The following is a 9,140-nucleotide window of genomic DNA, read 5'->3' as shown; positions in this document are numbered from 1 at the left end:
TGGACAGCTACTATGTCATACTGTAGATAGTGCAACATTTCTGAGTTCATCACATTTATCAATCTGAACCTGACCTACTGGGGACAAAGTGCATTCATATAGTTACAGCCTGAATTCAAAATTGATTAAACATTTTTTTCCCCTCACCCATCTACACACAATACCCCATAATGACCAAGTGAAAACATGTTTGTAGACATGTTTGCAAATTTATTGAAAATTAAATACAGAAATATCACATTTACACAAGTATTCACTTAATCGGCATGGCCGATTAATTAGGGCCAATTTCAAGTTTTCATAACAATCGGTAATCTGCATTTTTGGACGCCGATTATGGCCGATTACATTGCACTCCACGAGGAGACAACGTGGCAGGCTGACCACCTGTTACACGAGTGCAGCATGGAGCCAAGGTAAGTTGCTAGATAGCATTAAACTTATCTTATAAAAAACAATCAATCTTAACATTATCACTAGTTAACTACACATGGTTGATGATATTACTAGTTTAACAAGCTTGTCCTGCATTGCAAATAATCAATGCGGTGCCTGTTCGATAAAATACAGAACAGTTCCATATTTCCCTGAAAGAATAAACGTTTTGTTTACGAAATGATAGTTTCCGGATTTGACCATATTAATGACCTAAGGATCGTATTTCTGTGTTTTAGTTATATTATAATTAAGTCTATGATTTGATATTTGATAGAGCAGTCTGACAGAGATGGTAGGCAGCAGCATGCTCGTGAGCATTCATTCAAACAGCACTTTCCTGCGTTTGCCAGCAGCTCTTCGCAATGCTTCAAGCACAGCGCTGTTTATGACTTCAAGCCTATCAACTCCCGAGATTAAGCTGGCAATACTATAGTGCCTATAAGAACATCCAATAGTCAAAGGTAAATGAAATATAAATGGTATAGAAAGAAATAGTCCTATAATTCCTATAATAACTACAATCTAAAACTTCTTAACTGGGAATATTGAAGACTCATGTTAAAAAGAACCACCAGCTTTCATATGTTCTCATGTTCTGAGCAAGGAACTTAAACGTTAGCTTTTTTACATGGCACATATAGACTTTTACTTTCTTCTTCAACACTGTGTTTTTGCATTTAAACCAAATTGAACATGTTTCATTATTTATTTGAGACTAAATTGATTTTTATTTATGTATTATATCAAGTTAAAATAAGTGTTCATTCAGTATTGTTGTAATTGTCAATATTATATATATATAATCATATATATATATATTTATATATAAAAATTGTCAAAATAATCGGTATCAGGTTTTTTTGGTCCTCCAATAAATCGGTATCAGCATTGAAAAATCATAAATTGGCCTCCCAGGTGGCGCAGTGGTCTAGGGCACTGCATCGCAGCGCTAGCTGTGCCACCAGAGACTCTGGGTTCGCACCCAGGCTCTGTCGTAGCCGGCCGCGACCGGGAGGTCCGTGGGGCGACGCACAATTGGCCTAGTGTTGTCCGGGTTAGGGAGGGTTTGGCCGGTAGGGATATCCTTGTCAGCGACTCTTGTGGTGGGCCGGGTGCAGTGCGTGCTAACCAAGGTAGCCAGGTGCACAGTGTTTCCTCTGACACATTGGTGCTTCTGGGTTGGAAGCGCGCTGTGTTAAGAAGCAGTGCGGCTTGGTTGGGTTGTGTTTCGGAGGACGCATGTCTTTCGACCTTCGTCTCTCCTGAGCCCGTACGGGAGTTGTAGCGATGAGACAAGATAGTAATTACTAACAATTGGATACCATGAAAAGGGGGTAAAATTTATTTAAAAAAAACATAAATCGGTCGACCTCTAGTATTCACACCCCTGAGTCAATACTTTGTAGAAGCACTTTGGCACCGATTACAGCTGTGAGTCTTTTTAGGTAAGTTTCCAAGAGCTTTGCATACCTGGATTGTACAATATTTGCCCCTTGTTATTTTTTTAAATTCTTCAAGCTTTGTCATGTTGATTGTTGATCATTGCTAGACAACCATTGCTAAGTCTTGCCATAGATTTTCAAGTCGATTTAAGTCAAAACTGTAACTAGGCCACTCAGTAACATTCAATGCCTTCTTGGTAAGCAACTCCGGTGTAGATTTGGCCTTGTGTTTTAGGTTAATGTCCTGCTGAAAGGTGAATTAATCTCCCAGTGTCTGTTAGAAAGCAGACTGAACCAGGTTTTCCTCTAGGATTTTGCCTGTGCTTAAAGCTGTAATCCTTTTTTTTTTTATCCTAAAAAACTCCCTAGTCCTTGACGATGGCAAGCAAACCCATAACATGATGCAGCCACCACCATGCTTGAAAATATGAATAGTGGTACTCAGTGATGTGTTGTGATGGATTTGCCCCAAACATAACACTTTGTATTCAGGACAAAAAGTTAATTTCTTTGCCACATTTTTTGCAGTATTACTTAAGTGCCTTGTCGCAAACAGGATGCATGTTTTGGTATATTTTTTATGCTGTACCGGCTTCCTTCTTTTCATTCTGTCATTTAGGTTAGTATTTTGGAGTACAATGCTGTTGATCCATCCTCAGTTCTCATATCAGAACCATTAAACTCTGTTTTAAAATCACCATTGGCTTCATGGTGAAATCCCTGAGCAGTTTCCTAGTGTAGGGCAGCTCAGGTCTGCCCTTCACTAATGGCTATTGAGAAGAAGAATTTTTACATTGATGTAACAGCTCACACATGAAAGGCTGCTACCCCAGTGTGAAAATAATGGCTTTAGAAGTGCCGGATGCTGGCCCCCTGTCTCAAACACAGCTGGTGTGGGGGAGGGGGCTTATACAAGCAACCTCTGCAACAGTATGGTCAGTTAACACAAATAGTCAGTTGACATCAGTATGACAGACTGCAGTTTTGCAGAATGATTACTGTACTGACATAGTAGATAGACACTCTACCAAAAATATAAAGGCCCACTGTAAAATAGAAGGCCCACTGTATTTTTTGTGTTGAGATATCAAGATGTCAAGCTCATTGCATTTCAACCGTCATTGTTTCAGAACAAATTAGATACAACAGGGTGGCAGGTAGCCTAGTGGTTAGAGCGTAGGGCCAGTAACCGAAAGGTTGCTAGATCGAATCCCAGAGCCTACAAGGAAAAAATCTATTGTTCTGCCCCTGAGCAAGGCAGTTAACCCACTGTTCCTAGGCTGTCATTGTAAATATGAATTTGTTCATAACATTACTTGCCTAGTTAAATAAAGGTAAAATAAAAATCTGCCAAATAACTAAAATGTTAAATGCAATCAGTCATGTAACTATTATTACCCAGAGTGAAAGAAATGATCAATTAAGCCTTCCATTGGCTCCCCTCCCATAATCCCCAAATGTCATTATGTTTCATTTAATCCATTGTACCAAGTCTGTCAGGTCTAGACCCACATAAAACTCCAGCCACTGAAATAGAAAATGAAGGTGAAAATGGGATTTTGTAAGGCTCAAACTGTCAGGGCTCAGGATATTCCTATTAATAATCAGGAAAGGAGATCATGACCCTCCTGATACTGGCGAAACCATTTATTTTCCAATTTGTTCATGTAAAAAAAGTGGCAAGGAATCAAATGGTTATATGCTGTCTACTAGACTTCCTCTTATGTTTATTCAATGAATCTATATACCTGTGACCCAAAGATAGCCATAATGAACAAACCATGTTCTTTATAAAAGTAATATTACCCTGTAGTAGTCATTCTGTCTTACATTTCTGAATGTGTCGCTTTGACACTGTTTTGAAAGGGAAATATTTCTGATTCCACTTTAACTTTATCTAATTTATTTTACACAAAAGGTTGTGGCAGATAAGCTGTTGGAGCGGTCAGGCTAATATATATGAAACACTTTTGCAATGTGTATGTAAGGTGGTATGAGTAAATACTGCTATATCAGACAATATTCTATCTCTATAAATGATATCTTTAAAACACATTTTGTGTGTGAATGTCACCTTGGCTGTAGCTGATAATCAGCCTTACAGAATAGACTGGGGTCATTAAGGGGACAACAAAAGAAAAAACAATGGTGGCGACAAAAGGTAAACAACCAGGGTAATTAATATGGGTCCTTCAATGTCACTGTTAGGTGAATGCTTCCTCTCAATGTTTTTAATTTCTATCAGAGAGATATACAGGAAATAGTACCGGTCTTCCTAATGTTCAAAGTTCAACTGCAAGAACGTCATATGTCAGGGTTTGTTGTTAAAGTTATTTTTCAGCCCCACACATGGCTAAGATCACAACAATTTTGCACCCTATTAGTGCCTCCCTTGCATTTGGCAGCAAATCAAAAATAAAGGCTTGCATGACAAACAAGAACCTTTTTTTTTAATAAAGTATTTATTTAATCTGCTGATCATTAGAACTTCTCATAAATCTAAGCTTGTGATGACAGCCTCTGTTTGGATACAGGTTTGTTTACATTCTTAGCCATCGTTCTGTTTTTGCTTGTGGGAGACTCCAGATTCTGATTTGTGTGCACGGAAATGCAAATAGGTGCAAAACATTCATAATGTTAAGTTTCACCTAATACCAGTCATTGAACAAAAACAATGAGAATACAGCCATCCACATTTTTAAAATGTGTCACTTACAGTGCCTTCAGAAAGTATTCACACGCCTTGACTTTTTCCACATTTTGTTGTTACAGCCTGAATTTTAAATGGATTCAATTAAGATTTTGTGTCACTGGCCTACACACTATACCTCAATGTCAAAGTGCAATTATGTTTTTATAAATGTTTACAAATTCATTAAAAATGAAAAGCTGAAATGAGTCAATAAGTATTCACCCCCTTTGTTATGGGAAACCTAAATAAATTCAGGAGTAAAAATGTGCTTAACAAGTCACATAATAAGTTGCATGGACTCACTCTGTGTGCAATAATAGTGTTTAACATGATTTTTGAATGACTACCTCATCTCTTTATCCCACACAAACAATTATCCATAAGGTCCCTCAGTCGATCAGTGAATTTCAAACACAGATTTAACCACACAACTAGGGAGGTTTTCTAATGCCTTGTATTGGTAGATTTGTAAATAATAAAAAAGCAGACATTGAAAATCCCATTGAAGAGATTAATTACACTTTGGATGGTGTCAATGCATCCAGTCAATACAAAGATACAGGCCTCCTTTCTTAATTCAGTTGCCGGTTTGGAAGGAAACCGATCAGGGATTTCACCTTGAGGCCAATGGTGACTTTAAAGTTTAATGGATGTGATAGGAGAAAACTGAGGATGGATCAACAACATTGTAGTTACTCCACAATACCAACCTATATGACAGAGTGAAAAGAAGGAAGACTGTACAGAATAAAAAATATTCCAAAACATGCATCCTGTTTGCAACAAGGCACTTAAGTAATACTGCAAAAAATGTGACAAAGAAATTCACTTTTTGTCCTGAATACAAAGTGTTATGTTTGGGGCAAATCCAACACAACACATCACTGAGTACCACTATTCAAATGTTCAAGCATGTAGGTGGCTCCATCATGTTATGGGTTTGCTTGCCATCGTATATGGAGTTAATTTAGTACTTTTTGAATATTTAAAGCATACAATATACTTACAGTGAAGCCGCTCAACAACTACATCACATTAGTCAACTAACAGACTCCCATCCAGAGCGACACACAGAAGCAACCAGAATCAATGCCCTGCTCAACGGCATGTCGACAGATCTCCCACAAGGTCGTAAATGGGGAACCGAACCAGTGATCCACCAACTGCCAGGATACCAGCCCTCCAAGATTCCCCCACAGTTCCCCAAGAGCTGCCCCTCAACCATCTGTGACCCCCTCCCCCCGAGAAAAAAATTATACATTCAATAATTCCATTCCCCACCCCCAACAACCAACTAAATTAACAATAGCGAAAAAAGAGAAATAAAAAGGAAAACAGAAAACAACAATGCAAAAAACAAAAGACATCATGGATAACAATCATAACAGCAAGGTCAACCGAATATGTTTGAGTGCATGTATGGCACTTTTTACGTGTGTGTCTGTCCGCGTATGTGTACATGTGTGCATTTGAATGAGAGTGTGGGTGTATATGCATGTGTACAAACACCTGCACGGCATCAGCCTCAGGCAAACCGGCCTTAACTAACAACACTGCCCCTGTGTCATTCAAACGTACTTTTTGTTATGTTTTATTTTGACTTTTTAAAACTTTTATCTTTGACCGTCATTCTGTCCCCCGCACAGCAACTCCATTCCCACTTGTCTCCAATTTCACATCTCTACTCTCAGTTTCCCTCAGCCCATCCCACCTATCTCTGCTGGCCACCCTCTTCGAATTTCTACGCATCATATATCTTCAACTATGCTGTGATGTTTAACATACAATTTCAACCTATATAATCGAATAGAATCCACAGATTGCGAGTTGAAGATAAATACTTTAACTAAGAGTATTAGTATATTCGTAATTGACTGACCCGGTCTCTACAGATCTCCCAACAGTACTATTTCTAGGGTCAATTTTAGATCAATGTTATTCATTTTTAGCCATTCCTGAACCTGAGACCAGAAACAGGCTACCTGAGGGCAATACCAAAATAAATGATCTATTGATTCTGTATCCTCAACTAAATCTGCAGAGCTTCAATAATTGTATGCCCTAAATATTCAACATTTTGTTGGTGGCAAGAATTCTATATAATAATTTTAGCTGAAAAGCACCAAGTCTTGAATCTTGCGTCAAGATATCAACTCATACACCCTGTACTATGGAATAGGTACATCAAAAATCTCTTCCCTCTTTTGTCAACATCCTGGTCCTCAAATAAAACTGGTATACTTTCCTATTTATGCTATTTTTATTCCTCTGCCAGTTTTTATCCTTTATATTGGGCAGACAGACCAGTTCCCGACCTCCTCCCGCTGCCACCTGCCTTCTCCATTTTTGGGTTAATGCTGTAATCAATTGTAATCTTGGATTGAGCAGACCTTCCCATGCAATTCTGATAACTCCACGAAAGACAAACTCTACCATTCCAATTTACAATATAATTTAAAAACAAAATACCATTTCAAACATCTTTCCCATAAATACAGGTCTTTTAACAACCTGCACATTTGAGTTGGGCTAGAGAGTTGTTTAGGATAAAAAATAAATAGAATAGAGCTAAACACAGGAAAAATCCTAGAGGAAAATCTGATTAAGTCAGCTTTCCAACAGACACTGGGAGACAAATTAACCTTTCAGTAGGACAATAACCTAAAACCCAATGCCAAATCTACACTGGAGTTGCTTACCAAGACGACATTGAATGTCCCTCAGTGGCCTACTTAGTTTTGACTTAAAATCGTCTTGAAAATCTATGGCAAGACTTGAAAATGGCTGTCTAGCAATGATCAACAACCAACTTGATAGAGCTTGAAGAATTTAAAAAATAATAAATGTGCAAGTATTGTACAGTCCAGATGTGCAAAGCTACACATCCGAAAAAGTTCGGAACAGTTTGTGTATATATTATAATGCCATTTTGTTGATTGTTTGTTCTGGTCTTCGCCAAGGTTTTTCTCGGCTTTTCGGAAGCCGAAGTCTGCGCCTCTTTGTTGGTCAACAGTAGGGATTCTTCAATGAAGTGGTTGTTGTCATTCAACTAGAGACGACTCATTTTCACGCACATTCTTTCACTTGAGAAATACTGCACTAAACATCTTAGACGTAAAATTGTGTGACTAAGATCTCCTCTGCAAAAATGTTAAAACGAATACCAGATTTCGAGAGTTATTTCAAATTAATTCAGATTATTTTGACTAGGCATCTCAAGATGGACAAACAGTACTATTGCCGCTTTTTTTCAAATTTTTCAAGCAAAGGTCTATTTAGGGGGTATGCAAGCACACTCATTCGGTTCGCCTAGCCGAGTTCGAACCGAAGCATGCTGATGCCTTCTTTAGAGACTTACCCAAAAAGGTGATTCTAACTTGACTCAGGGGTGTGAATATGTAAATTAGATATTTCTGTATTTCATTTTCAAAAAATTAGCAAAATGTCTAAAAACATGTTTTCACATTGTCATTATGGGGTTTTGTGTGTAGATGGGTGAGACAAAAATCGATTGAAACAATTTTGAACTGTAACACAACAAAATGCGGATGAATTCATGTGGTATGAATACTTTCTGAAGGCACTGTACAAAACGTGGATGATGTAATATGTTACTTAAAGAGGTAAATTGACCACTGAACTATGTATTAACGGAACAAGTGTTTAGGGGATTATAGCGGTACAGAGATAAATATTCAGAGCCTCTAACAGATTAAAGAGATGTTTTTTTTAAAATAGTGTTTGCATTGACTTGAATAGCAAGGGATTGTAGCATTATGACCGCCAAAGTGCTGGTCGGCCCATCTGTTTACTACCTAGCTAGCATAACAACAAGGTGCCAAGAGTGAATTGGGCAGTGAGCTGAATATCTGCTGAGGTGTGTGTGCATTTTGCAGACATACTCCAGATGGATTTGTCATGGCTGTCCGAGAAGCAGTGGGATTGTTGCTCCAACTGAAATAAAAAATGTAATTTCTCTTTCACACAGCGTTTAAAAGGTCATGAACAGTCAAAATAATGTTTTTCATGAAATTGGATGATATTTGGATGAAACCAGATCAAAGTATGATTACCAAATTATGAAAAAGGCCTGTTTCTTCTACATTGATAAAGTTTGATCATAAAGTTACTGGTCCCCTCCCCCGTGTCAAAAACACTCGTATTAAAGGGGATAGGGTGACATCACCCTAACTCTCTCATTTTAATACCCCAATGGTAACATGATATTCTCTTACCTAATTTAAATAAGTAACGCTTTGTAACCAACATCGGAGAAAAAGTGTTTGCAGAGCGGCGTGGTTTACGTAGCTAGATAGCTACTTTACTGGTGCTAACAAAGAAAAATTAAAACAGGCAGTTCCATATCTTCACATCACAGCTGGTGTACAAACTCAAATAAAATAGGACTCAAAAGGTACCATAGCCTAGATGAATGACGTCTGAAATGAGGGTGTGTGTCATTGTCTTTGATAGTGAGAAGTGAGAGTGAAAAGTCTATTTGCTAGTGATATGTAGAAAGCAGGCAGTGCATATAATTACTCAGACGTAGTCTATAACAATGCGAATGC

The sequence above is a fragment of the Salvelinus sp. IW2-2015 genome, linkage group LG4q.1:29 (genome assembly GCF_002910315.2).
Source record: "Salvelinus sp. IW2-2015 linkage group LG4q.1:29, ASM291031v2, whole genome shotgun sequence".
In the NCBI taxonomy this organism is placed as follows: Eukaryota; Metazoa; Chordata; class Actinopteri; order Salmoniformes; family Salmonidae; genus Salvelinus; species Salvelinus sp. IW2-2015.
The sequence above is the reverse complement of the archived record's forward strand: the minus strand, read 5'-3'. Positions refer to the sequence as shown.